Consider the following 13,758-nt stretch of genomic DNA (forward strand, 5'->3'; position numbering starts at 1 on the left):
TTCATAATGAGATGAAATCTTGAGCAAAACTGACCTAATTGGAAAACTCAGATCTGTTGAAAAGGTAAAGAAATTTTAGTTTAGGTAAATTAATGGATTCTTCCCTATTGTGTTCTATTCACACTGGTATGGGTAGAAGCAGATTCCCTTCTATGTCTAGATTACCCTACATGGACTGATATTGATATCAATAATTCTCTTTGATCAAGAGTGAGTAATCAGAGACACATTCCCCAGATCCTCATTAGAATAAGCTCATCTCTCAAAATATTCATACTCTCGTGACTTTCTAACCAATCAGAGCTGATTGCTCAGGAGAAAGCTTTTCCAAGGGCATATAAGTGCTGAGTGAGTTCTAAAGGGGTCTTTGGCCCTCAAGAATGTCACTGACTCTTTTGTTAATTATATACTAGCATGATTAATAATATAATTATTTACTCAGAAACTATATCTCTTGCACTTTTTATATATCACAGGCTCACAGAGATTAAGTGGCTCACATAAAATAAGATTAATAAATTTAAACCCAAGTTATCTGGCTCCAAAACCAATGCTTTTCCCCACACCACCACATTACTTCTTCATGACTATAATGTTGCATTTCCTTACTTGATGGTCTCTATGAGTTTCTGTGCCTTTACAGTTTGATCACTTGGTGACCAATCATTTATTGATGGGCTTTTCCAAAGTGGGATGTTTGTTCTCCAACAAGAGATATTATTTCATTGCTAGGCTTGTACTTAGAACTCATCCAGCCTTCCAAAGCCTTTTTCTAAACTAGCATTTTTGATAACCAAAGATCACCTCCATAGCATGATGAGGTAACTAAGTAACTGCATACTGAACTAGGAAATCAGAAATTTTTGTTTAAATTCTGCTTTGAATACTACCTACCAACCAGTGTTGGAAAAGCCATTTAACTTTCCTCAGCATCAATTTTCTCATCCATAAAATGGAGTTAGTAACAACATCTACCTTATAGGGTTATTATGAAGATTAGACAATTTAACAATTACAAAGCATGTTACAAATCTTGAAGTGCTTGATATGCAACTTATGTGTCATAAGGGTTAGGAAAAAATCAGAGTAGCACTCTGATAGAAGAATCAGCCAACCAAATACTGTAAATATACCTATCCTTCAGAAAAGTTTTGGGGTCTGTGGACTTAGGTCATATATATATATATATATATATATATATATATATATATATATACATGATATAGTATTTAAATGTAGATGACTTTTTTTAACCCCCATGCATTTTGTTTTATGTATTTAAAGACATTATTTTGAGGAGTCCATAGGTTTCAGCAAGCTTCCAAAGAGGATTATGACATAAAGCTGGTAGAGAACTCCTGCCTCAAGAGATTACCATGTAGCATGCCAAACATTGACTTTACCCAACATGTAATGAACATGGAGAAAACAGCAGAATTTAGAACATTATGATGGAAACTTGCTTCTAGTCTGGATTTGCCTTGGACAGGTCAATTGTTCTTTTAGTTCTTCATTTTCTTATCTACAAAATAAGGGGTTTGACTTAGATGATTGTTTAAGGCTCCTTCTAATTCCTATGGCCAACAGCTCTGTGACTGCAACTAAAGCAAATAAGTAAATTAGTATTTGCAGTTTGTACAAACAATGTGGCAGGTGAATTTAGGAATGGGGAAGAAAGTTAGAGTCAGGGAAGAAATGTATGTTTATGCAGTCAGAACCATGCACAAAATCATCATCTCCAACGATGGGGAGGAGGAGATGAGACTCTACAACAATCAGAAGATATTTGTTAAGAGCCAAGTATGTGCACTAGACATTATACTAGACAATGGAGATATAAAGACAAAAAAAATGAGTTATGATCTCATGAGGCTTACTTTCTACTTTCTACCAGGGTGGAGAGAATTGGAAGAGGAAGAAAAGATGATGGAGAGATAACAGAGAAATACAGAGAAACAGACCCACACACAAAGAGAGAGAGAGACAAAGACACAGAAACAGAGAGAGATAGAGAGACACAGAGAGGAACAAAGAAAGAAAGGCAGGGACGGAGATATGGAGACAGAGACAGGGGAAGAGTAATGTCTGCACAGATAAGTAAATTTCAAGCATATACAAAATAAATTCAAGAAGAGAAAGCATTAACAACTGATGGACTTGCAAAGGTTTCCTATAAAAGACCCAGATTGTTTGACAGAAGCTAGGGATTTTAAGAGTCAGTTGTAGAGAGGGAGTGACCATTTTTAAAGACATGGAGGTGAGAGATGGAATGTCTCATAACTGATTCAAGTCAACAAGTATTTATTAAGCACCTGCTATGTTCCAGAGAATGAGCTAAAGGCTGGTGCTCCCAAGAAAAACAAAACACAGTTCCTTTTCTCAAGTTGCTCACAGTCTAATGACTGCAAGTAGTAGCAGTGCATAACTTAATGATGACATTAATGGAAACTGTTGAGCTGGGAGAGAATGAGTTTGCTCAGGAGTTGGGGACTGTCTGACATAAGTTGGGCGGGAGTGGGGTGGGAGGAAGATGATGATAGGTTTATGTGCAACTTCCTGTGAATAACAACTACAATTCAAACCAGTCAGCCTTATGGTTATGACAGTGTATATAAAAAAATAAACTGAAAACCCAGTTTTTAATCAGGCAACATTTTTTCCTTAATAAATTTTAAAAGATCTTCAAGGAAGCACTGGTATTGTTATTTATTTAAATGATAGAAGATGTTTTGGTTAAAGGATACAGACATTAACTGCTTTTAAATTTCAGGGAAGCAAAAGGCAAGAATATATCATTATTTTTTCCAGCCTCATATACTGGTTTGCTGAATCTCAAAATCTCACTGACATTACAATGTGACATCTATCCAAAAAGAGAGAAGATGTACTGCCTTCAGTATGGGACGAAATTATAAGCATGCTCATAAACATTTGACATGCAGATGTTTCCAACTTCATTCTCATCTTTCTAGAAGACCACAAACTTCAAAATTCCAAAAAGATGAAAAGTTGTCATACTTGGAAAGGCTCTGCCCATTCTTGCCTAGATTTTTTCCTTCATCACACTTTCAGTCTATTTATATGCCATCCTACCCCACATATTATTATTCTCACCCCTTTCCAGTTTCTCTCTATGAGTTTCTTTCCCACATTAGAATATAAGCTTCTTCAGACAGGCATTTTCTTGCTTGCCTCTATTAGTATCCTCAGAGCAAAGTGCTTGATATATAGTAAACTAGAAAATGTTTAATAGTCTTTCCCGCCCCTCCTTCTTTGCCTCTGTTCCTCCCTTAAGGTGTTGAGGTTACTCTAAGTTCTAAAAGGGGATGAAATTTACTTTATATATTTGTGTGTGTGTGTGTGTGTGTGTGTGTGTGTGTGTGTGTGTGTAGTTTTGCACTGTTAAGGAGAACCCTGAACTTGTCTTTTTGAGTTGCTATATTTTCCAGAAATACCAGATATAGAGCATGTAAGCAGCCCTGAATGTGTCAAGGACAAAGCCCTTCCCCACCCCCAAGCTGACATAATTTGTAGTTTGCACTCCAAGCTGGATGCCTTGTGTCTTCTTGGGAAGGACAGGCACAGCCAGGCTATGCCAGGCTGTGATATTAGTGCTATATCTGGGGTCCTTTGCAGATAAGCAGACCATTCTATCTTCATAACTTAATTCTTCCTAAGAGAAAAGAATGTCCTCCTTGCTCCTCCCCTTTGGGAGAACTTTTGTCCTTTTCTTTACTGCACCTGTCCCCTCCCATGCCACACTCCTTCCTGGTATCTCTTCCTTCCTTTGTCCTGCTGTCCTAAAAATGCAAACTTCAGTGTGACTTGTGAAATCTTGTGGTTCCATATGATGTCCACTTCTCTCTTTTCACATAAGTTTTGTGACGCTGTGTTACCTGTTGACATTTCTTATGTAGGTAACATCTTTATAATGTAAGTTCCTTGTGAGTAGGGTTTTTTATAGTCATTGTTATATAGTAGATCTTTAACAAATGCTTGTTGGTACAGTGACTATTAATCACTAAGTCTGGGAAGTTATGATCTATATTATTTGAATATTGAAAGTTGAGGAAAGGACAACATAAACTAATTGATAAAACAGGGGACTGACCTAAAGAGAACTTGATCATCCCTCAGGCATTACTTAAATCTTGTAACATGACCTCTGATACAACATAATTTCCTTCTGTATCTTAATTGCATTCTCTCTTCTTGAACATAAATAACCTTGGCCATTAGAGAATTCATTTTTGAAAAACTATTGCCATTTCATTAAGGAATAGTATTATATAAAGAATTATCTATACTCTCTAACTTGGGTCAGAGTACTAAAACTAGGTTTGAAAGATTGACATTCCCAGTTCTAATTGATTTTGGGGTAAGTCAGTTAAAAATTTAGCAAAGAAGCAAAAGAAAATAATAATAATTCTCATTTCTGTGGAGTGATTTGTAAATCACAAGTGAACCTTGTTTAAGTTGTTAAACTAGAGGAAAGGAAAAAAAGTACCATGTCAAGGTGTCACTGTAACATAATCCCTACCCAACTCTAAACATTATGTATCAATGTGAAAGTGAAGTGTGACCAGGAATGTGGCATGTGGTTAGTAAAACAGCAATTGGAATAGCCTAGGTTTTTCTGTTTTTGCATTTTTTTTTCCAAAATGGGTTTCCTATCTAATTTAAAGGCTAGCAAGTAAAAGGAAGAAAGTAAGACAGGAAAGAAGGAAGGAAGGAAGGAAGGAAGGAAGGAAGGAAGGAAGGAAGGAAGGAAGGAAGGAAGGAAGGAAGGAAGGAAGGAAGGAAGGAAAAAATAAAAAGAAAGAAAGAAAGGAAAGGAGGAGGGAGAGAGGAAGAAAGACAAAAAGGAAAGGAAGAAGGGAGAGAAGAAGGGAGCAAGGGAGCAAGAGAAGCAAGGAGGAAGGAAGAAAGAGGAGAGAAAGGGTAGAAGAAAGGAGAGTTCTGGGATTGTCTTAGAATTTTCAATTGATTCAGGAGAAGATAATTCAAAGCATTAAAAGTGAAGGGTGAAGAGGAAGCAACTAAAATTCTGACTTGATCAGGATCTTTTAGAACCAACTGTAATCTTTGGAAAGGCTTTATGAGCTACTCACAACTACCCTTTCTGATTCTAAGGGTTGCCTTTACTCGGAGTAGTTCTTTTGGGCTCACTGAAGTTGGGAAAGTTAAAAAATTTATTCTATCTTTATTCTATTTTATTAAATTAAACTATTCTCTTTATTAAATTATTCCATTTTAAAATCTAAAGTCCCTTGAAGCTACTTTATAATTCTAAAATACTCTACAGCAGGTATCTTCTGTACAGTAGGATCCATTCTTCACCAGCTCCTTCCTTTCCTTCTCTCCCATACTGCCCTACCCCACATGGGAATAGAGGGCTGTACCCTCTTTTTCTCTGTTACTCCCAAAGATTCTTTTATAAATAATCCAGTGATCCCAATTGAGATCAGCTTAAAAAAAAGTTTAAGGGCCCTTTGTTTAGCAAAATGATTGAGTCCTGGGCATACAAATAACAATTTGATAATTGGTCAATTAGACATGTATTAGACATTTTAGTGACCCTTTTGTGACTTTTAAATGCATTCTAAGCCTCCTAAAAAAGGCAGTCTAGACACAGAGGGTGCCAAAATCAGTCAATTCTGGTTGCAACTTAAAAACTTGCAGCTGAATACAGAGGGAAGGAAAGAGCACTTAATTAAGTGCTTACCACGTGCCAGGCACCATACTAAGCACTTTACAATTATCACCACAATCCTAGATGGCAGGTGATGTTGTCCCCTTTTACAGTTGATAAAACTGAAACAGAGAGAATTTAAATGATTTGCCAAGTGTCAGAGAGTTAACAAGTATTTGAGACAAAATTTGAACTCGGGTCTTTCTGACTCCAGGCCCAGTGCTATTTGCACCATGGGACAACCTAGCTGCCTCTAAGTGCTATTCTGAGTTTAAGACAGTCCATCACAGAAAAAAATTAATAATGGAGACAATTATAAGGACTTCCTAAAGTCTGGAATTAGTTATTAGATTTTTTGACCAAACCAGAATTCTCATTGCTTCTTCCTAACACTTCACTTCCACTTCTCTGAAATAACTTACTTGACTCCATTGAAAGAGAGCTAAGATTGGAACAAGAGGTTTGGCAATTGTCAATGCTGTAAAGTTACCCATGCATATAACTTGTAAATAAAAAGCTATTAAAAAAAAGAAAGAAAGAGAGCTAAGGAAATCTCAAAACACAAAATGGATATGAAGTATTTTTTATCCTACTGCCTTTCTATTACATTGGAAGCTGAAAGTAGTTAGAAGTTATACTTTCCCCATTTCTTTTTCCTTTAAAGAAGAAGGGGTTGAAAGCAGATGGGGCCTTATTTTTTGTTGTCCTTACCCTTCCTAACAATTACCAGATACTGCTGGATATCTCTGTGGTCTTCACCATATGGTATTATTTAAGTACAATCTGTCATTGACTGTAGGTTCTATAAAACTTGTTATTACAAGGATTTATCCTATGTAATTCAACATTGTTAAGGACTGGTTACTCCTGAAACCATATAGGGAAGTTAGGTGTCAATCAACCTCTTCTACTGAAAAGTTGAGAAAAGTCCATGATTATAGTAAAATGATTATAACTTTGTTAGTTTGAAATCATATTAGAGAACAGTTTTTTTAAGACAGTTATATGGAATTACCTATAAAGGATAATCTGCAAATTACTCCACTGGCTGATACCACTTTACAATCTTGCCATTAATATAATCTATCCAAATTTTGCTATAATGTACCAAAGTACCACAATCCCACTTACTGTTTGTTAATTTGCCCAGCATAAGATAACATTTCTCTCTTCCCCATTCACTGTTAAGCTCTTAGAAAAAGCAGTCTATACTCACTTCTTCCATTTCTCACTACCCACTTCTTACCTACTCTCTTTTGATCTGGTTTCCATGCTCACTACTCAATTATAACTTCTCTCTCTAAGGGAATGAGAATCTATTTACCAAGTCTGTTGTCCTCTTTTCAGACTAATTTTCCTTGGTCTTTTTCCATTTAATACTCTTTAAGACTATTGACTAGGTCTTTCTTCTTGATGCTTTCTTCTTTTGCCTTCCTTGATAAACTTCTACCTTCATTTCCTTGTCTTGACTGATTTTGTTCTCCTTTAGTAGTTTCCCTTTCTTCTCCCACCTAAGTATGGACTCTTGTTCTATACTATCTTTGTTTCTCTCTTTGCCTTGGGAAGCTCATTCACTCATCCTTTCCCATGACTTCAATTACAACCTCTATTCAGATGATTCCCAAATTTATATCTCCACAGGTAGCTTCTCTCATAACTTCTGGTGCCTTTTATTAGATCATCTTTAACAGTTGATATTTTCACTCATCTTCAATACCCAGATAACTCGAATTTTCACTATGAAATTGTTCCTAATTGAAGTCATTTATTAGACTACTTTGATCTCTTCCATGTATTTAATCAGTTTATAATTTATGGTAAAATAATTTTTCAAGACTGGACAACAATTTGTCAAGTCAACAAATGGTAAGCACAATGACGTCTTTTTTTTATATATTTTCTAATTAGGAGTACTCCTACATTGTACTCCTAATGTTGAAATGTGAAAGACTTAGGCTGTCTTACATAAGTGAAAAGCTTTGTTTTCTCTTCTAATATTCTTGTTGGAAATGTTTTTGATGCATATGTAGCTTATTCTACTAAAAATTATACATATTAGAAAAGTACAGAGATTGCTGATTGGTGATGTTTTTTCAATTGCTCTTTTAGCAGGGAGGTAGAACCTAGTAATAAGCTCCCAAACTTATCATTTTTGATATCTTCATTTCCTTTTTCTATCTTGAAAAGTCATTCCTCAATATACCCCAGAAATTATATCACATTTGGCACAGGCCTCCTCTGTGTATCAGATGCTTTTCCTTTCTTTGTTCATTTCAATTTCATTTCTATCTCCTCAATAAGCACATACAGTACTGTATTGTTAGAGTCCAAATGTGATGGTTCCACTGTTCTTAATCATGAATAGATATATTTTATTTCATTATAAAAATATTTGCAGATCTTTTCTATCTTTTTTCATTTCTGTATTGTCCTTCTAGTTTAATCTTTAAATGTCCTCTGGATGACTTTGCTTGGTTAAGTTTCTTGCTGATAAATCTTCAAACTTCAAGATTTTTGCTGTTCCTTGCTTCCCTGTGTCTTAATGAGGTGATATAAAAAAAGAAGGTGTCTCCTTTTTTTCTTCTACCCTGCTACATGGCTGCAGAATTAGAAGTGGATCTGCATGGAGCTGAGGTCATTATAATTATAGATATAGTGATAACAACAGATGATAGATAGATAAAAGGATGGATAGACCTGTGAGACATGGGTCTATCTATCTATTTACATGAATACACACACACACACACACACACACACACACACTCACACACACAAATATTGCTCATACAGTGCTAGTCTAGCTTTTGAACATCAATGGCTACTTCCATATTTCAATGTACCAGCAGAGAGCAACATTAAGGAGGAATTGGGCACAGATAATATAAAATAATTTAACTACCTGAATGAAATAAGCTGCCCCCCTGTATTCTTTTTCTGTATTTAATGCCATGTTTTCACAGGCCCAATTCAACCTACCTAATGTTTATTTGTCACCAATTAGTGTTGTTGGTCAGGATACACCTACATGTTTTAAAAATATCAGTTAGTGTTAGATATATTATAAATTGAGTTTCTGTCCTTGATTTTAAAAATTTCCACTTTAGTAAAAAGACAGAACATTGTGTGGTTGAAATTACACATTTGAGTCTCTATCTCTGGTTAGCTGAGATAACCACACAAAATTTCTGATGAATAGAACCAGTGAGAGTCTAAAACATGATGGAAAAAAAGATTAATACAGCCTTTTATCTCAATTTTCTATTGCTCTCTTTCAAGTCCCCTTCTAGGATTTTTCTCTTCCTCTTCACAGAAGCACTAAGCTCAAACACTGAAGTCACTTTTGTTCTAATACAATTTATACATTGGAAATTGACACAAGATGATTTAATGGCTTCCCTAGAAATGCAATTAAAATGATGCTATGAAACAGATAATCTGTGTACTTTTCATTTATACATTGCTTTTAAAACCAGATTTGAGGCTTAAATGAGAATATTAGTATCAAATATGTTCCCAGAAATCCTCCTAATTAGATGAGATCATAGGACCGCAATTTCATAATGGAAGGGATTTAAGAGGCTATATAGTCAGATCTACCTCAATTTTCAGTTGAGGAAATTGAGGTTGAGGGAATTTTATTGACATATCCTGAGGAACACAGGCAGTAGGTACCAGAAATGAGATCTGGATAAAGATCCTATGAACCAACCAGTGCTTTTTCTACTATAACTATAACATACTGCCTTCAATTTTGTAAATTCCAAAATGGCAGAAACCATATTTTATTTGTTTTTATCTACATCTCTCCTACCCCAGCCTACTATGTAGCACAGAATATTTTACATGTAGCATATACTTGATTATTGTTTGTCAAATTAAAAGGAATAACCTCTGAATACCTGGAACAATCTATCTTTTCTGCCTTTTCATTATTTCTAACTGCTGAAGAATATGTTTCTTAACTCTTTACCTTATTATATCATTACTAATTCTTTTTAAAAAAATCTGAAAGTGCACAATGGACATTGTCATTCTTCAACTCAATAAACTTCAGCAACTCTCTACAGCCCACAGCAAAACCAAACCAAACCAAACCAAAAGACAAAAAAAAAAATCCAAAATAAGCCAAACTCCTCTAATTGGCATTTAAAACCCTTCAAATGGCTTCTACTTATTTTTTCCAGATGTTTCTAATATCATTCTCCCTCACACAGGCCCATGTTTCAGTCAAGGTGGTCTAGTGCTGAGGTGTCTTCCATGATTGAAATGGTCTAGCTCTTCACTTTTACCTTTCAGAATAGCTGGTTCCCTTCAAGACTTAGTTCAGGGGCTACCTGCTACACACAGTGTTTGCTGATACCCTTCCTTGCAAATATTAATACTCTTATACTATGAAATTTCTTTGAATACATATGGCTTGTATATGTTTTGTACTTATCTAGAAGATAAGTACTTTTTTATGTAGAAGAATGTAAGCTCCTTCAGGACAGGGACTATTTCATCTTTATCTCTGTATTCTCATACCTAGCACAGTTCCTTACTTGTTGAATTTAACTAAAGGCTATATTTATTCTTAGTTAAAAGGATGGTTAAGACCTCAACTGGATATCCTGTAGGCATCTTAAATTCAAAAAAGTCCAAAACTAAAGTCATTAAGTTTTCCCAAATCCCCACTCTTCTTGTCAAAGGCATCACCATGCTCTCAGTACCCCAGAGTTGCAACTAGCTCTCCTCATTTTCATTTACCTCTTCCCCATACATCTAATGTGTTGCCAGGTTATGTCTATTTTATCTTCATAACTTCTCTCAAATATATATATATATATATATATATATATATATATATATATATCCTTCTTTCCCCTTGACACTGTTACCATCCTAGTGATAGCGTTCATTTCAAATGCTTGAATTATTGCAATATCCTGCCATTTGGATCCCTGACAGTTATTTATTGATCAATTATTTTAAATCCTTAAGGTATTTGCTGATTGAGTAGACAATGATTGATCACTCAATCAAAAAATCATAGAATAAAAACTGGAAGGGACCTTAGTGACCATTTAGTGTAGGGACTTCTATCCTGAGGTCCATGAACTTTTTTAATATCTGTATTTCAATATAATTAGCTTATTTTTGCAATCCTATATATTTTATACATTTAAAATATTAATCTGCGAAGAAGTCCATAGGTTTTACCAGATTGCCAAAGGGATCCATTTTATGCAGAGAAAAGGGGGAAGGAGAAGGTTAAGAATTCTGTATCTATAGATATGGGCAACTCACTTAAGCCTATTTGCTTCAGTTAATTCACGTGTAAAATGTACTAATGTCCAAAAAGGACATAGCAAACCATTCCAATGTCTTTGCCAAGAAAACTCCAAATAGGATCATAAAGAGTTGGGTATAACTGAAATGAGTGAGCAACCAAGCTTTAAATCTATGATGCCATGACAAATATAGAATGAATAAGGCCACTTTATCCCAGTGAGAGAACAGGGATGTCTCAGATTATAGCACAAAATTCTGGTACCATTTCCAAATTTTAGTGTAAAGGCTTATTCTGAGACTTGTAGAAAAAAAGGCTTTTGGGCAAAGTCATAGTGGACCTTTCAGATGTTAGTTGACTTCTGACAATACTCAAGCAGTAGGGCTACATACTAGGCTATATTTTTACCAGTCTACATGGTACAATGAAAAAGTCACTGAGAGTTAAAGGGATTGGGTTCCAGCTGCAGTTTGGATATTCATTTACTACATGAGCATAATTAAGTCATTTAATATCTCTGTAAAAGATTTTATTGAGACCTGCATTAACTACCTTATAAGATACTTCGAAGATAAAATGATATTTTGAAAACAGCTTAGAAAAATTGTCATGGCATTAGATAAATATGCTATTAGGACTCAAATCCTAGGGAAACATTTCAAAGCATTTTACATTGGAGTTATTGCCAAACCCACTAGAAAATTTATTGCAACTTCTTGTTTAAAATTTTCATTTATCTATCATCATCTTTCCTTTACTTCATTTACTTATTGTAAATATTGAATAAATTCTATTTCATCTAGGATGCAAATGCAAAGGCCATGCATGGAGCTATCCCAATACTGATGAACACAAAAGTTTTGATTTAGAACATTTTTCTAACTTGCACCTGAGAGCAACACTCTTACTTCCCATTGACAATTTCCTTTTGATGAGCTCCATTTTTTTTAAATTTAATAGCCTTTTATTTACAGGTTATATTTATGGGTAACTTTACAGCATTAACAATTGCCAAACCTCTTGTTCCAATTTTTCACCTCTTAACCCCCACCCCCTCCCCCAGATGGCAGGATGACCAGTAGATGTTAAATATATTAGAATATAAATTAGATACACAATAAGTATACATGACCAAACTGTTATTTTGCTGTCCAAAAAGAATCAGACTCTGAAATATTGTACAATTAGCTTATGAAGGAATCAAAAATGCAGGTGGGCAAAAATATAGGGATTGGGAATTCAATGTAATGGTTTTTAGTCATCAACCAGAGTTCTTTCGCTGGGCGTAGCTGGTTCAGTTCATTACTGCTCCATTGGAAATGATTTGGTTGATCTCATTGCTGAGGATGGCCAGGTCCATCAGAACTGGTCATCATATAGTATTGTTGTTGAAGTATATAATGATCTCCTGGTCCTGCTCATTTCACTCAGCATCAGTTTGTGTAAGTCTCTCCAGGCCTTTCTGAAATCATCCTGTTGGTCATTTCTTACAGAACAATAATATTCCATAATATTCATATACCACAATTTATTCAGCCATTCTCCAACTGATGGGCATCTACTCAGTTTCCAGTTTCTAGCCACTACAAAGAGGGCTGCCACAAACATTCGTGCACATACTGGTCCCTTTCCCTTCTTTATGATCTCTTTGGGATATAAGCCCAGTAGTAGCACTGCTGGATCAAAGGGTATGCACAGTTTGATAACTTTTTGAGCATAATTCCAAACTGCTCTCCAGAATGGTTGGATTTGTTCACAATTCCACCAACAATGCATCAATGGTTCCTTCCCTTTCCAGCTATACTTCTGACTCTCTGGACTTTACTTCAAGCCTCAGTGAGTGTAGTTTCTCTAATTCCTCTGGATCTTTTTTCATTCCTTTATATGTCATCATCTCCATTAGAATATAAATTCCCTAAGGACTAGAATTGCTTTTCTTTTTGCTTATATTTGCATCTCTAGTATTTTGATAATGCTTGCCATATAAGCAGATATTGAAAGCACCTAATACATTATTTTTTGCTATTTGTTGCTTGTTCCATCCTCTGGTTCACCATATTTATATTGAAACCTAATTGGTTTCATACCAACCTCTGCCCCTTAGTAGTAGGGAGTTTAAATTACAGCAAGTTTACTCTAACTACTGAAGGACAAGAGTGTCCTTTACGGAATTGTCAAGATCCCCCAAAATACAATGTCAGAAGCTTTTCTAAATCTCTAAATGGTAAGAAACAGTGGTCAAAATATTTTTATCTACTTTGACAACAATTTCTGTTAAACGTTATCAAGATAACAGTTTTCTAACAAATAGGAAAATAGAAAAACATAAGATGGCTTCTCCTGAAGAAATGGAATTTTGTCCTGAAGAACAAGAAAAAGAAACATCACCTTCCATTGAGAATATTTTTGTCTTAAGAAATACAAGTCCTCTGCTCTAGGGCTTTTACTCCAGGATGTGAAGTCATGAATGGGCTAGTGGGTTTCTACTTTTAGAAAGTTCATTAAAAGGAGCCCACACAACTCCTGAAATAACTACTGTGTTTGGGAGTTCCTTTGGTGTTCCTTCGTCATGATCTCTGCCACAGGGAAATTCTTGAGGATGATCCAGAGTTAACTATCTTTCTGGTCAGTCTGTGAGGATATGTATAGCTGAAACTCATTGAAGCCAAAACAGAATATACTAAGGCTATTCACTGTGGTGCATTGCTGAAAGTTCCATTTGTCAGAAATGTGTGTGCCTGTGACAATGGAAAAGTTTTTCCTTTGAAAGACTTACCAACTCTGACCCTTGAAA

General features: G+C 35.3%; 1 protein-coding gene across 1 annotated transcript in view; it reads right to left on the reverse strand.

The window, feature by feature from the left end:
* Positions 1-13,758, reverse strand: part of TNFRSF11B (TNF receptor superfamily member 11b) — a 45,829-nt gene that overhangs the window by 12,736 nt on the left and 19,335 nt on the right. The window lies entirely within an intron of this gene.

Source organism: Sarcophilus harrisii, chromosome 1, assembly GCF_902635505.1.
Source record: "Sarcophilus harrisii chromosome 1, mSarHar1.11, whole genome shotgun sequence".
Lineage (NCBI taxonomy): Eukaryota > Metazoa > Chordata > Mammalia > Dasyuromorphia > Dasyuridae > Sarcophilus > Sarcophilus harrisii.